The sequence below is a fragment of the Castanea sativa genome, chromosome 3 (genome assembly GCF_040712315.1).
Source record: "Castanea sativa cultivar Marrone di Chiusa Pesio chromosome 3, ASM4071231v1".
NCBI lineage: Eukaryota > Viridiplantae > Streptophyta > Magnoliopsida > Fagales > Fagaceae > Castanea > Castanea sativa.
The window spans coordinates 56,742,244-56,764,135 of record NC_134015.1 but is presented as its reverse complement, the minus strand read 5'-3'; the positions used below and the strand labels follow the sequence as shown (position 1 = coordinate 56,764,135).

The 21,892-nt window shown below is 41.3% G+C and overlaps 1 pseudogene; it reads right to left on the bottom strand.

The window, feature by feature from the left end:
- Positions 1-21,892, bottom strand: part of LOC142629220 (putative inactive purple acid phosphatase 9) — an 87,175-nt pseudogene that overhangs the window by 50,553 nt on the left and 14,730 nt on the right.

Below are 21,892 nucleotides of genomic sequence, written 5' to 3'. Positions count from 1 at the left end.
TATTATTTAATTAATTGATCCATCTAAAATTAATTCATTTGTACACATTTTATTTTATCTTTTATTTTATCTAAAACTATTGTTATACTCTAATATGTAATTTTTAGTTTATTTAACAGAAAACATTGATTTAAAATCTTTAAGAAATTAATATTAATTATGATTAATATAATTTAAAGAATAATTGTACATGACCTAATAAAAGAAAATATTTTTCTTGGTTTATATAAAATGGACTTCACGAATTTTTCTTATATATGAAGAAACAATATATATATATATATATATATATATATATATAGGGAAATTATTGTGTACTCCCGAAATATCATGAATGTGTACTCCTTCCTCTCACATGAATGATAGGTCCCACTAATTAAATTTATGGTGGAACCCACTATTCATATGAGAAAAAGAAGTACGTATTTATGGTATTCCGAGAATACTTAATAATTTTTCATATATATAATACATCGTTTTAATTAAAGACATGCTTTTAAGCAAGGACGGAGAAATGTTTGCACGTGTGACTACAACCAAGGTATGGAGAAATTGTGAAGAATGCTAATTAATAACGTTAGAGGCTAAGTTCTAAGAAGTAAATATCTTCTTTCTTTGACTTTTCTTCTCCATTATTTCAACAATTGCAACTTTGTAGAATAGCTTTTCGGTGGAAGCATTTAATGCTTTGTTTTGTTGTCTCTTTTGTAAGTTCTATATAAGGCTAGCTACGGTTGTATCAAGACATCCAATATATAATAGAAGCATTGTACCCAATCTAGCAAGAAGTGTTCTTGTGTGATAGTTCAACAAATGTAAGGTAAATAGCAAGAGAGAAATAGCGTGGTGTGTGTAGCAAACTATGGTAGACAAGTGTAATATAACAGCAACAAAGAAATATGTTTACTGTCAGCCAGAAAATAGAAAAATACTAAATGATGATCTCAATAGAGGAAGAAGCAATGCAACAAATATAAATGCCACGTGAATAAGATGATAATGAAAAAGAAAAGTAAACACACTAATGCTTAATCAATAAAATAAAGGGAAGAATGGTCAATCTACCATACTTGATTTTCCTACGGAGTTAAGTCCAGGAAGGGAACCCCTCTTCAATGTGGGCAATCTCACAAGAGGATCCTGCCACGGAAATTACCCACTTTGAGAGAATAGACCTAAATGGCTTATCCTTAAATTTATTAATCCTTACTAGATGGTAGGCTTTTAGAGGGAGAGAAGGGAATAGCCTATTAGTGCATGCCCACTATCATCTCTCTTGTTTACTCACCATTTTTTTCTCTCTAATTCCTTTCTTTTTCCTTCTGAGTTTTCTGCTCTTTCACTCCCTTTCTTACTTTCTTTTCTCTCTATTCTCTCTTGCTCTGTATGGCTGTTGTTGTGGTGCATAGCTGAGGCCCCTTTTGTACTGCCTGCTATGATTGAGTTTTTACTATTTTATCCCTTAAATGCTATTGTCTTGGCGTGGGTGTCCTTCCCAGACCACCTATTGGTTTGTCGGCTGCCCAGCCATCATCACTTACTTGTTTGTTTGCTTATTTTGTTTGTTTGCTCACCGTGGCATTCCCATTCGGATAAGGGTGGGCATTCTCTCTCACTATCCCTCATGGCATGCACTTAGTGATTCCAACTCGTCTTTCCCTCTTTTTGGTGGTATGTCATCCTAGTAGGACATTTCCCCCCAAAAGAGTTTGAGCTGGAACCCTAGAATAGGCTTTCCTTTTCTCCCCCACCGCCAAACCATACCCTCTCTTACCTCTGACCCATGGCCCACCACTCTTGTATTGATTGGGTACAGGTTGGTGGTACCTAAGCCTTATACGTGCTCCACTTCCATGTGTGTCCATGGCTTATCTGTTGTTCATGCGTTTGCCATAACCTGAGGGCCTATCTACACATTCTGCTACTCGTTCTTGACCTCTTGTGAAGTGAATGAGTCTCTGAGCCTTTATTCTTTATGTCTTACTTCTTTTCTGGGCTGGGCCTTTCTTGATTGCGGGCTTTTCCTTTTCTAATCCATCCCTCGCTCTTTTTGCAAGTCAATTAGCACTTCTGTCGTGCCATTCTGTTATTCCTGTCATGCTATTATTTGGCTCGTGCTTGCTGGACCTCTTTTGGGCCTGCTGTATGCTTTCCTTTTGCTCAATTCCAGTAGCCCAGCATCATCCTTGGGCTGATACTTATGCTGTTTTGGGCTCCCTTGGCCCGTTTCATTGCTTTCGGGCTCCTTTGGCCCATTCCAATTCTTCATTCTCATTGGCTTTTGTTAAGTCTTTTGGGCTTCCCTAGCCCAAATTATCATATCTTTTACCTTCGAGGTTTATGGGCTTTTCCACCAATGCCTTACTTACTTAATTCTTTACTTTGGGCCTCTTTGGCCCATTCTTGCTTACTTTCTATCTCTCATAGTGCCTATAGGTTTACTACTTCTTTCTCTGGGCTTTTTTGAGCCCACTTGCTTTCTTTGAGGCCCTTTTGCTCTTTTTTTTTAGGCCTATGGTCCATCTTTCCTGTCATTAGAGCTTAATGGTTTTTTCCTTAATTTACTAACTCCCTTTCTCCCATATCGTTAGGCTTTTTCCTGTTATTGGGCCTCCTTGCCAAAGTGGGCATCAACATAGTTTCTCTCTTCTTTCCTTACACTTTCTTTGGAAACAAACAGACACAAAAATTTAAAAAACCAAATATTTAAGCGTCATCACCCAAAGAAGACCTAATCAAAGGCCGCCACCTCACCCTCTCTCTCTCTCTCTCTCTCTCTCTCTCTCTCTCTCCAACCATTCCTCCTTCCTCATCATCCTCCCCCGCATGCCAATGGCTCTCCCCTTAAATAAAACTAAAAAATTAAAGAAAGAAAGGAATATGGCAGAAAAGAATTTTGAACATTTGTCTAGGATAAAGAAATGCAACAATTAAAAAACAAAAGAATGACAAAAAAAAAGTATTCAACATTGAGATTTATAAGCACACATATTTTGATGTTCGTGCATGATTCAAGTTTTCAGCCATATTCCAAAATGACAGGGAAAAGAAAACCTCTTCAATGTATCTATCACTCATTCCATTTCCAAATATATGTGGGCTAACAAATAAGTTAACAAGAAAAATCATGTCAGAAACCCAAGAATGGTGGAGGATAGGAAGTCTAGGTAGAGAGAGAGAGAGGGATATGTGGGTGGTATTAGGATCATTTTTTGGTTCTATCGGTGCCATTTTTTGGGAGTAGAGAGTCTAGGTTTGGGATTTAAGGGAAGTGGTGAAGAGTCAATACCGGAGAGGAGTTTGAGAAATGAGCATTGACAATATTTGATTCTTGGTTGTTGTTGGAATGTGAAGAAAATGACATTTTTTATTGGTAGATGAATTAATCTTTGGTTTAATTTTTTTTTTTTTTTTGGATGTCTTTATTTCGAAGGAAAATTTGCACGAAAGATGAGAAAGTGTGAAAAGAAAAAGTAGATTGAAGCATATGTTTACACGTGCACTTGTTTTTTTTTTTTTTTTTAATATTAAATTTAGGCCACATGGCAATCCAAGTGGTAATCTATGTGTTAAGAAAATTATATTTTATTTTGACTATTGTTGAGGTCCAAAATATCACAAGTATTGTGTTAAGGCCCAAAACATCACAAATATTGAAATCTAAAACCTAAGGGAGGCCTTAAAGAAAGGCAAGGTCCAATCCGCCAATCAAGGCCCACTTAAAATAAGCAAGAGGAGACCCAAACCCGTGAATGGGCAAGCTTTGGGCCTTAGAAAAGAAAGGAAAAGGAAGCTTAGCCCAGCCTTTATGAGAAAAATTTCTTGAGGAGCCCAGAAATGGATTGGACCAGGATACCTTGGGACTTTTAGAAACCTGGGATCCTCGGGAAATGAAAAAAAAGGATTAGTTGGGATTGGGACAGCTCAAGAGAGCATGCTCATGGACATAAGGAACAAAGATAGGCATGTCCCATCAGTTGCCTATGATTCAGAAAAGGGCTGAGGATCTTTCAACCTAACAAAGAGGAATTTGCCCATTTGAAAAAAATGACAAAAGGTGAAGCAGCCAAAAGGGTGGGTCTAAAAAGGAGTATCTAGAAACTTTGGGAAGAGAAGTTTGAAAGTCAGCTTCTAGGAAACCCCCCCCCCCCTAGAAAAAAGGAAGGTCAACTCGGGACTATTTGGGGGGAAACCTCAAAAGGGAAAAATAATGAAAAAATAAAGAAAGGACCAGCCACCAATGTTGCTAACACAATATTGGTTCTAGTACCTAGTGCAGCAAATGAAAGGAATCAGTGGTACACCAAAAACCCTAGGAATGAACTATAAAAGGGGTGAAGCCATCAGCAAAAACCATTTAGCAATAAGGAATCAGAGCACAAAGACCCTCTAAAAAACTCCTTTAAATCTCAAAAAAAATAGAGAAAGGGAAAAACACTGTGAAGGATCCTGAGACAAGTACTAGAGGATACACTTGGATTTAAGGGGATTCAAATCTTACAAGTCTTGGAAGTCTATAGAGAGCTATCCAAGTCTGTGACTCTTAAACTTATTTGAACATTGTGACACATCCTAGTGAAAAGAATGGTCCAATGTACTAAAACTCAATATAATGAAATATCATTTTATTTTTTGAGGATCCCTAACGTCTTATTTACCTTTTTATTATTCCTTTACTATTCCTTACTATACAATACATATATATAATTTGTATGTATAAATGTGCATGTGTTGTAGGAATCGTGTTTTGTGCACAACTTGGTTTGTAATCAACCCAACACAGTTGCGGTGAACCAAGCCTAGTTCACCAAATCACAAGGCCCAGGATCCTTGTTTCTACTTGGGCCTGGGTACTGTCCAAAAAAAGAACCCACATTTTAAGGCAACTCCGTTGGGGACTAGGAAAAGAAGAGAGAAGAAGCAGTCTCTTCACAAAACATGGCTCCAAGGCCAAGGAATAGCAAGGGTGCCAACATGCCACTCGCGACATCAGAGCCAGTGTGAGAAAATGAAGTGGCTTCCAAGCAAAGGAATGAGGTACCCTTAGTAGAACACGAGCATGTCTGAGGGCAAAGGCGCGAGTTGCAAGAGACAAATCCTATGGTCCAAATGGCAGAGATGATGAAGGACCTCTAGCAAGAGATCCGTCTCCTTAAAGAAGGAAGAACTCAAGAGATTAGAGACAACACTCCTTCCCTAGTCAACCAAGAGAGGGTCCAGCCAAAAGGAAGGTCAGCAAAAGGAGGGGGACCCAATCCCCAATATCTCACTTTAGCAAATGTGAATGCCCTTCTTGAATAAGAAAGGGAGAAGCTCTCGGGGGTCCTTAAGCCATTTTCTTGGGATCCCTCGTTCCCACCAAAGCTTCTCGACAAGCTTTACCCCAAAGAATAGGAACCCCCAAAATTCCACCCATTTGATGGAAGGAACGAGAGTGCTATAGAGCACATGAGCAAATTTATTCACATGATGGGTCCTTATGCAAGGGATAAAGAGCTATGTTTGAGAGAATTCGCTAAGTCGTTAGTGGACAGAGCATATACATGGTACACTACCTTAAGGCCCGGGTCCATCAAGACTTGGGATGAGATGATGGAAAGATTCTATGTGAAGTACTACCCTGGTGAGGACAAAGTCACTTTCCAGAGCCTTTAGATGGTGAAGCAAAGGCAAGTGGAGGATCCCATCTAGTTTATCAAGAGATTCAAGAATGTCTCTCTAAACTGTTATGGAGACCATAAAGAAAAGGAGCTCGTAGAGACCTGTATATCCAACATGCTCTTTGATTACAAACTTAATTTGGAGAACTTATGCATAACACAATTCGCCAACCTACTACAGAGAGCCAAAAGGACAGCATTAACCATAAAAATATAAATAAAAAAAAGTACTAGTTTCCCAGGCCATGACAGCATCGGTGGGAGAAAAGAGGAAGAGGCCTGAAGGAAAAGTGACTAAGGAACCACCTGTAATCCCATGTATTGTGGAGGAGTTGAACCATGTCCTAGATAAATAGATTGGGGATGGGGTCGTTAGGCCATTCACCATGTCTTGGGCACCCACTGAAGAAGAAAGGAAGAACCCCTTGTATTGCAGAATTCATAACTATGTCAAACATTCCACCAAGGATTGTTGGACCTTCCAAAGGCTTTTTCATAAGAAACTCAGGAAGGGAACCCTAGAGCTTACCCAATAGGAACTAGAGGTGCAAAGGAAACCTTTGGCCAATCACAGAGGAAAGGGGGTAGTGGCTATGGTAATTCATGGGAACTGGTTGATGTGGAGGCAGAAGAGTCAAAAGGATCCTTCCATCCAAACACAGTCAGGACCCTCCAGAAGAACCCCAAGTTTAGGTCACTATTTAACCAACTGAAATATGGACCAGAGGCAAGGAGGATCACAACAAAGTCCCTCATGAGTATAGCAGTAGACTCAGGGGTGGAGTGTTTCACGGTAGAATCTCACGCCAGTTGGGCTTTCTTGGAAACAACTAATAGGATAAATTTCACGGATGAAGATATAGAGGTTAAGTACCCAGATCATTGATGACCCCTTTATTTGACAGCCACCATAAATGGTGTTCAAATCAGGAAAGCACTAGTAGACACAGGGGCTTCACTCAACCTCATTGCCCTAAGTACCCTGGAGAATGTTAGTATGGATGGCAAGAGGATCTTGGGGGCTCTTGTGGAAATAACAGGATTTGGAGGGGCCATAGAGTCCACTGAGGGGTACTTACAATTGGCCTTAATGGTAGGCCTAATAGTAGCCCTAACTCGGTTTCATGTGATCAACTCAGAAGTCTCTTATCATATTTTGTTGGGACGACCCTAGCTCTATAAGCATCGCCTCATTCCCTCAACGTACCACCAGTGTGTCAAAGGGAGACTAAATGGGAGGCCCATAAGGATCCCTACAGTAAAGGAGAAGTGAAATTTGTAGTGATAGTGTTTTATGATGAGTTAGCACCAGATGATGAGTGTCCCACACCAGGAACCCTAGGTGCACCTAAGGGGGTACCCATGAACCTGAGGGACCTCCTGGACAGAAACAGGCAAAAGAAGAAAGCCAACTCCTCAAGATCATGGGAATGTGTGATAGTCCAGGAACCTGAGGGTAGGTTGATATATCACTTATGAAGGTGCGTAGGACCTGAATGCGCTTTGCAGAAAGGTCCTAGACCATCAGATTGCATGCTGGCTTAAGAGGAGATCTTGGAGGATCAGGATAATGAAGCATAGATTTAGCCCAAAGAAGAGTTGGAAGAAGTAAACCTGGGGGCTGGTTTAGGACCCCCAAAACCCGTTTTTATCAGCAACCAGCTATCAGCACGGGAAAAGAAGCAATTAGTGGAATTACTAAAGAGATATGTGGATGTGTTTGCGTGGACATATAATGAGATTCTTGGCTTGGATCCCGGGCTGGTAGTCCACTCTCTCAATGTAGATCTAGAAACCAAGCCAATAGTCCAACCAGCTAAGGTCTTCCACACTAAGATAAAGGCTCAAATCACTCAAAAAGTCAAGAAGTTGCTGGCAGTAGGGTTCATTAAGCCTATCCAGCATCCTAAATGGCTCTCCAATATAGTTCCCGTGATGAAAAAGAACGGCCAAATCCGATGTTGCATGGATTTTCATAACTTAAACAAAGCATGCCCAAAGGATGAATTTCCTTTACCTAACATTGATCTCCTTGTAGACTCAACTATGGGAAGTTCTATGTTCCCATTTATGGATGGGTATAGCAAATATAATCATATCTGTATGGCTACCAAGGATGCAGAAAAGACAGCATTTAGGACCCTGATTGGGAACTTCTATTACACCTTGATGCCTTTTGGCCTTAAAAACGCAGGAGCCACGTACCAACACACCATGACGGCCATCTTCCATGATCTAATGCATAAGAAACTGAAGATTATGTAGATGATATTATGGTGAAATCAAAGACCAGGGCAAGACACTTCCAAGTACTTAAACAAGCCTTTGAAAGATGTCGGATGTACAAGCTGCACATGAACCCCCTGAAATGCACCTTCGAGGTATCTGGTGGGAAGTTCCTTGGGTTCCTAGTACATCACAGAGGTATTAGTGTGGATCCAGCCAAGGCCATTGCCATTGCAACCATGAAAAGGCCTACGACAATCAGAAAGCTGAAAAGTTTTTAGGAAGGCTCTCTTACATCAAAAGGTTCATGCCAAGCTTGGCCTCAGTCACAAACGAGTTATCCAAATTGTTGCAAAAGGGAGCTAAGTTCACTTGGGGGCCTGAACAGCGAGAAGCCTTCCAAAAAAATCCAATAGATCATGAACCATCTACCTACCCTACAAGCGTCAGTAAGTGGGCGGCCTTTGTTGCTATATTTAACATCAAACTCTCAGGCTAGGAAGATGACGAAGGAAATAAGCAGCCCATTTATTATGTGAGCAGGGCTTTAAAAGATATAGAAACCAGGTATTCCAAGATAGAGAGAGCATGCTTAGTGATTATTTACAAATCCTAAAGGCTGAAACATTACTTTTCAGTCCACCAAATCCTCCTAGTGACCAAGTCTTATCCTATAAAGGCACTCCTCCATCAGCTCTTATTGACCAGAAGGATAGAATAAAGGCTGGTATTACTCTCTTCATAAGACATTGGTCTAGGAACCCCCAAGACTGTCAAAAGCCAGGTTATAGCAAATCTGTTGGCCTAGTTCCCCGGAGAAGAAAAGTGCCCGCTGAACGAGGAGATCCCAAGAGAAGTGGCAGTGGCAGAACTCCCAGGAAGGAAGTGGACCACAAGATTTAATGGGTCAGCAACGGTAGCCTCGAATGGCATAAAAGTCATGCTGAGCTGTGATGATGGGGACACTGTGCCATTATCTTTCAAACTCGAGTTCCCATGCTAGAATATTGCTGCTGAGTGCGAGGCATACTTGACTAGGCTGGCCATAGTACTCAGTATGGGAATCAAGCACATGAGGGTACTAGGAGATTTCAATCTTGTAGTCTCCCAAGTCAAAGGAGACTTTGCATTAAGGGAGTAAAGGCTAGCATCTTATCGGACTTGGGCACAGCAAGTAGAAGGGAAATTTTAAACCTTTAGTGTGAAGTATGCCCAGAGAAGTGAAAACTGGTTTGCTGACGCACTAGCCACCCTAGGATCCCAGATACCTTTTAAGGAAGAAAGCACCTTGATAAAGGTAAGCAAGCTGCAAAATTCTATCATAGAGACCCTTAGAAGGATGTTTCCAGAGGAACCAGATAAAGAATATTGGAGGAGTGAGATAAAGAAAGGAGTAGGAAAGCTAAGCGTGAGGGAAGTATTAAAGAATTGAAGGATTACGCCTTGATAGAAGGGGAGCTATACAGAAGGCTACTCGAAGGGAACTTGTCCAGATGCATCAGTGAAAAGGAAGGAAAGTTGAAGTTAGAGGAATTATTTAACCAGGTCTATGGGGTCATAGAGAAAATCAGTCTATACAAGAGAATACAGTGTATGGGGTATTATTGGCCCAACATGAACAAAGAAGCTGTAACTGTACAAGAAAAGTGTCAAAATTGCTAATTCTCGGTAGAAAATGAGGAAAGCTATGTTGTATTTGTTGCAAAAGATTGGAGGACCCCATTTGTAGGATACCTAACATAGGGGATCCTACCAGCTGACAAGAAGTTGGCTTACCAGCTCAAGAAGCTAGTTGTCCGGAAATTTCTATAGAATGGTATCTTGTTCAAAAGAGGGTATAACGGGGATCCTTTGAGATGCTTGGGCCAAGGGAGCCAGGGACGCAGCAAAGGAAGTTCGTCTGGGGGAATGTGGGAGGAAGAGAAGGCTTTATAGGCAACTATTGCAATTAGGATATTATTGGCCCACCATGAAGAAAGACCTTGAGGAGTTGGTTAAGGCATGTCATGCGTGCCAAGTATTAGGGGATGCAATACATACTCATCCAAATATGCTACAAGATATGACTACCCCATGGCCTTTCCACACTTGGGAGCTTAACCATATAAGGCCTATAAATCCACCTTCCCACATATGGATCTTAACAGCCACTGAGCACTTTACAAAATGGGTAGAGGTCATCCTTCTAAAGAAGGCAACCGAAGCAACAGTTTCAAACTTCATTCGTGAGCACATTATCATACGATTTGGGATACTTAAGAGGCTGATCAGTGACAATGGTACCCTGTTTGTAAACAAGGATGTGAGGAGCCTAATAGAGGCATACCACATTAAACACAAGAGATCCACGCTGTATTGCCCACAGGGAAATGGCCAAGCCGAGGCAACTAATAGGGTGATACTGAAAATCCTGAAGAAAATAAAGCATGAGTATGGAGGGAAGTGGAGCTATCACCTAACAAATGTACTCTAAGCCTATAGGAGCTCCCTGAAGACAGTTACAAGATTTTCACCATTCTCCCTTGTTTATGGGACAGAGGTGATCAGCCCAGTAGATTTAACTGTCCCCACACCAAGGATGGTACTCGAAGAGATCCAAGGAGATACGGATGACACACATGCCAAAGGAAGGCTGGCAGACTTAGAAGGACTAGAAGAAAGATGAAAAGTGGCAAGGAGGAAAAGTCAAAGGTACCAGTAGAAATTGGCCAAGGCATATGGTCAGGCAGTACGCTCAAGGATCTTCGCAAAGGGACAGCTGGTACTAAGAGCAGCAGAACATGTAAGAATGAATATCCTAGGACCTTCCAAGTTCGCCCCAAAGTGGGAAGGCCCCTACATTGTCAAGGAAGCCCACAACAGTGGGTATTATTACCTTGCAAAGGTGCATGGGACCTCCCTAGCAGATCCCATAAATGGAAAATGGTTGAAGCAGTACTATGCGTGAAGATTCTGGGTACACTAGGGACCCTTTTTGTTATCCTTCATTCCTCTAATTGTTTCATCACCCTTTAAGTTATTAGGCATTATCTTTTGTCATATGTTTGTTTTGCTAAGAACTCTATTCAGCAACTTTTTCTTTACAATCCATGTGAAAATGCCACTCAATGCTAGGCCCACTTTCATCTTATGTCTTTAAGTTATTATGAGGAATTTCACTGAAATCTTCTTTCAAAAGTTTGATTAAGCTATACAATCATACTTAAATAAGGCAACATATGACATGGCTTGAGTTTGGCCAAGATCCTAGCTGGGTACTTAGGTCAATACTCGATTCAAAAAAAAAAGGGAAGAGAAAATGTTTTTTCTAGTACATAGCTCAAGACTTGCACCAAAGTCAATCTGAGTACATGAACCAAGACTTGGGATGGAAAATAAGCCTCCTAAGTACCTATCCCAATACTTATCACAAAAGGGCCCACTTAGTCCATGATCTAGGACTTGGATGAGGATAAGTATCCAAAGTACCTAGCCTAGGACCTATGTAGGAGCACAATCACTTAAGTACCTGGCCCAGGACCTGCCACAAAGTGAGTCCCCAGGAACCATGGCTCAGGACTTAGTTCTCAAAAAAAAAAAAAAACAAAAAAAAAAACAAAAGGAAAAGGGGGGAGGGGGGAGGGGAGATAGCACATGAAAAGAAAAGAAAATACACATCACTAGAAGCAAGAAGTTATCGAAGTTCTCATTAATATATATATATATATATATATATATATATATATATATATATATATATATATATATATATTAACAAAGTACCTAGAAAAAAGGAAAGCAACTTACACAGTCTATATTTCTTTAAAAAAAACAACAACAACAACAAAAAAGCTAAGGCATGAGACCAGCTAGCAAAGAACCCTCTCAAGGAACTGCAGAAGTAGAGGGAGTAGCTAGAGAGGAAAGGGCCTATTGCTTTCTGATCTTCAAGTTTACAACACCTTGTGAGCACGGGCCAAAGCTTCCTCAGCAGCAGTAATCTCAACATCAAGGTCCCTAAAGGCCTTCCTCTGAAAAAGTGCATGAGCCAAAGACCAAAGGTACTCCAACAAAAAGATAGATTAAGTCTTCCCTCTATGAGATCCTGCACCATCCCGCCTACACTCCAAAAGTCTCCCTTCAGACAAGGAATCGAGAGACGTATCCTTTAAGGAAACAAGCACAGTAGAGAGGAGCTCCATTAGGATATTCCCCAAGAACACACCTCCCCTAAACCCACTAGTAAAGTCCCCATGAACTCTAAGCAATCCCTCTAGGAGCGGCAAGCCGTCAGCAAGCACGGAGAATTGCAAGAAGTTGACGAAAGGTGGCCCAAAATGATGAAAGTGGCTTACAGGAAGGTTGTTGAATTCTAGGGAGTAAAAACGGGTCAAGAAGGTAGGAAGCCCTAAGATGGGATTTGAAACGGTCATCTCTAGGGCTTCCTCCATCGTTGTGTCCTTTTCTTAAGGAAGTTAGAGACCCTCATGCCTCGGTGTGATCTGGGAGATCCCTGGATGAGCCTCAACAGCCTAGACAGCAGGGAGAGGTCCTTTAGCTTCCTCAGCAGTCACAAGCTTGAATTCCTTGGTGCCCATTTCAACATCTGTAAAATTAATAAGGTCATGAAATAGGAAGAGGCGCTAGCAAAAAAGGGAAGGAGAGAAAAAAGAAAGGGTAAATAGCAAGTACCAGTCTCTCGTGGCGAGACTTCCTCCTAAATTTGAGTCGCTAGCTCAGCCATCATGGGGGGTTCGTCCTTCTACCCCTTTGACTCAACAAAGGACTCTGTAGAAGAACACATCTCACATTGAAAGAAAGGAGAGGAAATTTTGGCAAAATTGCTAAAGGAGGGGAGGGGCACAAAGGGCTGACCCGTGATTGAAGCAAAAAAAAAAAAAAAAAAAAAACACTCCTTCAAAGGCCTCTGTCTCCAAGGTGGGATCAACTTTAAGGGCAATCTGGGTACTAGTTTTGCCTGAGAAAAGGGTAGCAATGTCTTTAAAAAGGAAGAAAACAAGAAAAATGAATAACGCAGATGCTAATATATTCAGAAAAGAATGAAGGGGAAGATAAGGCCTACCTGTTCTTGTAGATGAGGTTGTGGCCCTAAAGGATTCCTTTGCTACCATGAGTTCAACAGTTTGCTCAGCAATCACAGTTTTAGCTAGGGTAGGGGTTTGCCTAGATTTGGGATCTTTGGGGATGGGGGTCTGAGTAGCTTCAGGATCCTAAACAACGGAATAGATAGGAACTTGCATAGATTCGATATCCTTGACTACCTGCTTGGCTTCCCCAACCACTTCACCACTAGGGGGTCCCTTCTTCACACTAGAGACAGTTGGGAGCTGAGTTACCACCACTCCCTCTAGCGAGGTACCACCAGTCATAGGGGGAGGCACCTCCATTTGCAAAGGAAAGGAAAGAAAGGGGGGACAATTGGCAACTCAATAGCAGGAATGGGCAAGCCCAAAAGGAAAGACAAGTAGAGAAAGAAGAAAGGAGAGATGGAAAGTATCATACCACATCATCACCAAATGAAGGGCTTGTTACTCCTTTAGGGTTGGATTTGTGCTTAGACTACAAAGACAGAAACCACTCATCAATACAAGAAAAGAGAAAGAGAAATGCAGCAAAGCAACAAACCATGAAATAAAATAAGAAGGCAACAAGCAACTAAATAACAAAGGATGAAAGAAGAAGGAATGAGGCCTTGCCATTCTCTCTCTCTCTCTCTCTCTCTCTACAGGTTCTTCAACAGTCTTTTGCTTACTATGGGTACGCCCAGAAGGTCCTTGGGGAGATTAAGGAAAAATGGCAGGGGACCCCAAAGAACCTTGGGCTGAAGAAGTAACAACTACAGAAGAAGTTCCTTTAAGGGAACCCACAGGGATCTAAAGGATAAAAGACCCTACCTTAGTTTTCACTCTGATCTTTGGGATGGGAGGATGGCTGACCTCCTTTCCAACAATAAAAGGGTCCACTTCCCCAAGGTCCTCAGAAATAGTAAGCTGCTTGCGAGCTGAAGCAATTTTTCTCCTTTTGGTTCCTTGGCCAGCCTTAGTACCTTCAACACTCTCCTCAACTTTGGATCTCTTGCTAGTTTTCTTTTTGATCTTTTTCTCCTTACCCTTACCCACAAGAGTTACAACACCGATTTCCTTAACTATCCCTCTTTTAGTAGGCACACCGAAGGAAGAGCCTACAATCAGGTCACACCCTGGCCAATAAGCAGGGAAATCATTGACATAGGACACCCAGCCACCCCTAGCAGCGTGCCACTAAATAAAACCAGTCTTAAGCAGTAGACACAACACCAACAGTAGGAAGAGATAAATGCTTGTTGTAAGAGTGAGCAGAGAAGAGATCAGGGTTAATAACCCTTCCAATCGTACCTAAACCAACAAAGTTTAAAAAGGACTTTTGAACCTTCCTCCAATAAACAGTAAAGTCACTCGACGCAAAGACTGTCTCCTAGGAATTTGGCACCACAAACTAAAGGCTCTTCCATGACCAGTAAGAAAAGGCTTAAAGCCTTCGGAATGGATCCAAAGATGGAAGAAAAAACACCACCTCTTTAAACACCGGTGGGATATCCTGATCAAAGCCGAACTACCTAAGCACCTAATGCGCAGAATAATGAGTGCACTTAGGGCCACTCATTAAAGGAACCGGAAGCCATGAAGGGCTGGTGTAAGCCAAGTACTTGAAGCTGCTTTCATCTCCTCAGCAAAGATCAAAAGTGTGCCCTAGAGAGTTTCAGAAGGAAGATAAGACAAAATCACAAGCAAATGCCCCATTTGGTCAAAAAACTCCATGAGATTGACATTACCACCCTTCAGATTAGACCCACGAAAAATGATATGGTGGCCATCAGTAGAACTGTCACACAAGCCCTTGAGGACATCTGGGGATCCTTGGAACTTATCCTTCACGACCTTCAGATTCCTACACTTCGCCAAAGTGATAGAGGAATGATCCCACACAAACACTTGGAGAATGGCGTAGTGAAAAGACGAAGTTATGGCATAGCAAGAATTACCTTCAACTTCATCACCATGGAGCAAGTCTAACTGGGAATAAACGTGACCTAAGAACATGAAAGCTAGGGATACCTGGTACCTTGGGCCAACTTGATAGCTAAAGGGAAGAATGTAGACTTGATTCTATAGCCAGGAAATTCACTGAAGAGAAATTTACTCAACCACAGTTAACAGTTTTGTCCTTTTCTTGAGAAAGGGTTACTACCCATTTACCCATCTTGGCTGGTTTACCTCCGAAAGAAGCGATACGCCCACCAAAATGCTTGAAGTGTCGCTTCTCAACCTTAAAATCCTCGGCGGAGAGTTGGATGTCAAAGGGGTTCTCATCACCAAACACTAGGAGGAGGAAATTATTGACGACATCCTCCAAAGTAATGGTGAGTTCACCAACAGAAAGGAAAAATGTATTAAAAAAGGGAGACCAAAGGCGCACCAGATGTTTTAGACCTTTGGCATCCCTAAAACCTTCCAAGTTCCTAGAAATTGCCACTGACTTAAGGATCCCAGTGCGTTCCAAGCAATTGGTAAAGCCCCCATTAGATAGCTCCTTATCCACCCAACTGGACCAACCAATAATCTTCCCAGGAATGAAAGAAGATGGTGACCACCTCTTGGGATCCTCGCTTGATTTGAAGGTTCAGGATTTCCCTTGGGTCTGGAACTTGGGCAAAACTAGCAAACCCGAGTTGACCAGAAAACACGCAGGCATGTGGGGAAGGAGGAGCATCACTGTGAGTAACCTGAGGGAAGAACAAACTGGGAGTATACTAAGGGTCTCATAAGGAAAAGGTTGGGCGATCTGAGACTTCCTACACCTCACCCTGCACTGACCCTGCCGAGGAGCACTCACCTTTAGAAGGAGTAAGTGAACGCTTCTTCCTTTTTCGTGAAGAAGAGAAGAAAGCCATGAAAGAACAATGTAGCAGAAAACAAAGGGATTGGAAACAAAAGAAGATAATAGAAAGAGGAAGCAGAAAGAAAGAGTGTACCGGTAAAGTTTTTTTTTTTTTTTTTTTTGAAACAAAAAATGAAAAGGTGCTTAGAGGAAAGGATTGAGGTGATGGCAATAATGGCATAAAGTAAATAGTTGAAGAAGATGAAACATAGAAATACTCACCAGTTGCCAAAATTCAATTTTATAGGAAGGTTATTTGTCGGTTATTAATGAGAGTTATGGGAAACGTAAAAAGAGGAGGAAGAGGCTTACCCAGACACTTAATCCTCAACTACCATGTTCCTTGAAAAGATGAGAAGTTACAAAAGAAGTGGGATACATGGAATCAAGACACCAGAGGACAATGTGAAGGGCTAGGATCCTAGAATAAGAAGGAAAAAAGGGACCCCGAAGGAAATAAAAGTACCAACCACAGAGTCTTAAGAAAGCAATAATCTTGTTTACTCACGCGTGGGTTGCAGGTAACCCACGAGCTCAGAAGGCTAAATGTTGAGGTTCAAAATATCACAAGTATTTTGTTAAGGTCCAAAACACCACATATATTGAAATCTAAAACCTAATGGGGGCCTCAAAGAAAGGCAAGGTCTAATCCGCAAACTAAGGCCCATTTAAAATAAGCAGGAGGAGGCCCAAACCCATGAATGGGCAAGCTTTGGACCTTAGAAAAGAAAGGAAAAGGAAAAAGGAAGCTCAGCCCAGCCTTTGTGAGAAAAATTTCTTGGGGAGCCCAAAAAAGGACTAGACCAGGATACCTTGGGACTCCCAGAAACCTGGGATCCTCGAGAAATGCAAAAAAGGATCAACTAGGATTAGGACAGCTCAAGGAAGCATGATCATGGACACAAGGAATGAAGATAGACATGTCCCATCAATTGCCTAAGGTTCAAAAAAGCAATGATGACTTAGGAAACAACACTTCATGAAAAGAAGCTTGGTACCTCAGGGAACGCAGGAAGGTGGTTGGGGATCTTTCACCTGATAGAGAGGAATTTGCCCATTTAGAGAAAATGGCAAAAGGTGAAGCAGCCAAAAAGATGGGTCTGAAAAGGAGCATCTAGAAGCTTTAGGAAGAAAAGATTGAAAGTTAGCTCGAGGACCCCCCAAGAAAGGAAGGTCAGCTGTGGACTTTTTGGGGAGAAACCTCAAAAGGGGAAAATAGTGAGAAAATAAGGAAGGGACCAGCCACTAATATTACTAACACAACATTGATTCTGGTACCTAGAGCAGCAAATGGAAGGAATCAATGGTACACCAAAAACCCTAGGAATGAACTATAAAAGGGGGTGAAGCCATCAGTAAAAACCATTCAGCAATAAGGCATCAAAGCACAAAGACTCTTTGAAAAACTCCTTTAAATCTCAAAAAAAGTGAAAAAGGGAAAAACACTGTGAGAGATCCCGAGATGGGCACAAGAGGATACACTTGGATTCAAGAGGATTCAAACCTCACAGGTCTTAGAAGTTTATAGAGAGCTATCCAAATCTGTGACTATTGAACTTATTTGAACTTTGTGACATATCCCAATGAAAAGAAGGGTCCAATGTACTAAAACTCAATATAATGAAATATCATTTTATTTTCTGAGGATCCCTGGCTTCTTATTTACCTTTTTATTATTCCTTTATTGTTCCTTACTGTACAATACGTATAAATTTTGTATGAATAAATGTGTGTGTATTGTAGGAATTATGTTTTGTGCACAACTTGCTTCTTGATCAGCCCAACACTGCTGCAATGAACCAAGCCTAGTCCACCAAACCATAGGTATAAGGCTTAGGATCTTTGTTTCTACCTGGGCTTGGGTACTGTACAAAAAAAAAAAAAAAAAACCCACAATTGTTAGCCACGTTAATATTTTTCATCCATCACTTAACGGTAAGGACCATTTTGATACAATATCAATAGGTTAGAGACCAAATTAACACATTGTTAAGGTCCAAAATATCACAATGTTGTATCAAAGCCTAAAACAATATAAATGATTGAAATCTAGAAACCATTCGAGCTTTCAATAAAAAGGGCCCAAAACCATTAAGAGTCCATAGGAAGGGACCCAAGCCTATGAATGGGCAAGTTTTGGACCTCACAAAACAAATGAAAGATAGAAGTCCAGCCCAGCCCTCAAAGGTGAAAAAAAAAATCATTGAGGAGCTTAGGGAGAAAACTGAACCAAGATACTTGGGGATTCCTAAAAGCCTAGGATCCTCAGGATGTGCAGCAAGGCCAGGTTGGGATTGAGACAGTTCAAGGGGGCATGCCCAAAAACATGAAGAACGAAGGCAGATATGTCCCATCAGCCACCTAATGATGCAGAAAATTATCAGAAGACTTGGGAACCAATAACTCATGAATAAGGGTCTAGTACCTCGAGGAAACCAGGAAGATGGACCATGAAGGAAGGTGGCCGGAAATCTTTCAGCTTGATAGAAAGGAATCAACCCATTTGGAAAAAATAACAAAAAGGAAAGCAGCCAAAAGGTGTGCCTGAAAAGGTGGAATCTAGAAGCCTTGAAAAAGGAAAGATCAAAGGTCAGCCCTCTATAGCCCCCCAGAACGGGAAAGTCAGCTAGGGGTTTTTGAAGAGGGAACCTCAAAAGAGGGAAATAGTGAAGAATGAGGAAAGGACTAGCCACTAATATTGACACAACATTGGTTCTAGTACCCATGGGAGCAATTAGAGGGAATCAATGGTACCCTAAAAACCCTAGGATGACACTATAAAAGGAGGGGCAGCCAATAGTGAAGATATTCAGCAACAGTGAATTAGAAGGAAAATATCATTGAGAAAACTTTGTGAGAATTCAAAAGGAGAAAAAGGAGGGAAAACACCATCCGGGATCCTTAAATAGTCACTAGAGAATACACTTGGATTCAAAAGGATTTAAACCTCACAAATCTTAGAGGCCTGAAGAGCAATTTAAGGTTGTGATTATTGAACTTATTTGGACCTTGTGACACATCCTAGTGAGCATGATGTATGAAAAACTTAAGAAAATAATGAAATATCCCATATCACCCTAAGGATCTCTAATGTTTTATTTTACTTTTCTTCCTCGTATATCATCCTTTACTATTCCTCACTGCTCAATGTGTATTTATACTTTGTATGTTAGTATGTATCTGTTGTAGGATCCCCTTTGTGCACCATTTGGTTCGGAATCAACCCAACTTAGCTGTGGTGAACTAAGCCCAGTCCCTTAAAACATAAAGCATTAGGCCCAAGATCTTTGTCCTTTTTTTACTTGGGCCTTGTGCTATTTTATAATAATAATAAAAAGAACCCACACACACATTTAAAAAGTTAAGGACAAAACTAAAATATGGCATAAAAGATAGAGACTAAATATGTACTTACCCAATAAATAAATACTCAAAAAACTGTTTACAAGAATTCTATTTCCTTAATCTATAGGGGTAGCTTTATTGCTAAAACAAATTTTGTCACTTCAAAAAAAAAAAAAAAATTAGGGCCCGTTTGAAAACAATTTATTTAGCTGAAACTGAAAATTTTTTACTAAAAGTATTGTAAATAAAGCTAAAAGTTAGCTAAAATAGTATAGTGGAGCCCATGAATAGTACCAAAAAGTGCATGAGACCTATGAATAGTACCAAAAATAAGCTATATAGTAAAAGAAAATACCTAATATAAGCTATCTCAAAGGCAACCTTAATCTAAATCCTAAAGTTGCTAGCCTTAGACAGATTGGACTCAAATCCAATGCTTAGTCAAATGGAGGTTTTTTGAAGAATTTTGTAAAAGCCTAGTTGTATAAGCAAGTGATCTATTTGTAATTTTGTATGTGTAGTACAAGAAACATTTATCTCCACATAACTTCAGATTTATAGGTCCCAAAGAGAAGAAATCTCTTGAGGATAGAAACCATATGCAGAAATGGTTAATTTATAGACATCCATGTACCCTTTCATGAAGGGTTATGACCTTATAGATATATATACTGTACGAACATGGTATTCGGGCCTAGCACAATGAACGGGCATGACATAGAGGCTTAACCCCTCAATTTCAATAGACCGAGAACCTCGAGCTTGATAATGGGCTACACATTGAGTCGGCCCAGAAGTTGGCCTCATATTTGAAAATGGACGCTGCTCGGCATGGTAGTGCCTTGGGGGAGATCGCATGTCAAGAACTAATCAACATAGAGAACAAGTTTCAAAATAGTCACATCTATCGCAAAAGGTGGGCCCCATCTAGCCAGGAATATATTCTAGAAGGGCCCCACCAACATGAAAAACCATATTTATCATCATGACAGCCCCACTAAGAGAAGTCTATAAATAGAGAGTGAAAGAGTGAGAAAGGGGGTTGGCAAAAGTTGGGTAAAAGAGATACACGAGAGAAAACTGGCAGGAACAACTAGATAGGAGAAGCTCATTTCTAAGCTTGAGCCTCCTTGGGAAAAATATACAGGGTAGTGAATAATGGGCTAAGTTTCAAGCTCCCTCACTTGGGTTGTTAGGTTGGTCTTAAAAGGACTTCCCATTGTAGAAAACTTTTTACCCACATCATACAAGTAAATTTGGGGCTTGACCTTAAAGTCCACCAGGTGATTTTGGGCCAGGGCTGTACAATTGGCGTCATTTGTGAAGGTCGCCTACTTAGTTGAAGACCCAAAGCCAGTATATTGCCACCCAAGATAGAGAAGCCACATGTAAAGGGATCAACAGGCCATGGAGGAAATCATTCTAGGGCCTCGTTCAGGGGCTAAAGGAGGCTAGAGAAGGAACTAAGAGTGAACAGGATCGCTTGCAAGATGGGCATGAGACGAGACTTGATTCGGATGCAGGGTGGTCGCAAGGGGAAAGGTCTGTGTCAAACGTCCCTCGGCACTCGCATTGTAGTGAGTGGAACCGCGAGATAGAGAACTTACGGAAGCAGGTCAGGGGTTTGAAGATTGAAATCAGGGGCAAACGTCAGAGGAGGGACTGTGAAGGGTCGTCCAACGACCCCGACTATAAGGTTGGCAACCTGGCTAAATCATCTCACCGGATCAATTCACAACGCTCAAGAGAGAGGTATAACGAAACTATGGAGCAGCATCATGGTAGGAATAGGTGCAGGCAACCATTGCAGCCTTGGACGCGATGAGCTAAGCACTCCGAAGAGCAGCTCGATCACCCTTCTTCGATGATATAGAGCACATCAAGATGCCTAGAAGTTTCAACTAACTGCCTTTTACTTGCTACGATGGTAAAACCGACCCGGTGGAACATGTGAGCTACAATATGCAGATGATGGCCTTGTACTCCTGAAATGACTATTTGATGTGTACGGTATTCCTATCCAGCCTCGGGCCCATGGCGATGAGATGGTTCAACGGACTGAGGAAAGGGTCCATACATAACTTTGAAAAGTTGATCCAGGCATTCGAAGCCCGATTCATCACTTGTAGTTAGGTCCCTCAGCCTATCGATGCTTTGCTGTCTATGAGGATGGGTAACGGAGAGACGTTCCAATCCTACACCAATCGGTATTGGGAGTTATATAATGAGATAGGCAGGGGAAATGAGCAGGTTGCAGCAAGTACATTTAGATTGGGACTCCCTTAGGAGTCAGAATTGAGGGAATCCCTAACAATGCGACCCCCCAAGAACATGCATCAACTTATGAGGACGATTGAAGAGCACAAGAGGTTAAAGGATGATAGGTAGCAAATTAAGGGAAAGGCATCAGCGACCTCACAATATAACAGGGACCCATATTCCGAGGGCATCCAATAGAGGCCAAGGAGGGAACCCAAGACGAAAGAGCCTGAAATCCGAGATAGAGGGGTGAATGTGACGTTCAAGGAGTTGGTTCATAAAATCCTTGAATGTATAAAGAGCGAGCCATATGTTTGGTGGCTTACCATCGAGAAAATGGCCACACTACCGAGCAGTGCAGAGTATTCAAAGATCACTTGGAGCAGCTTGTGAAGGCGGGACATTTGAAGGAATTCACGGTCGGTCAGGGAGACACCGCAATTGAGTTTTAGTCTTGAGTACAAACAAACCATACTTGAGTTTTA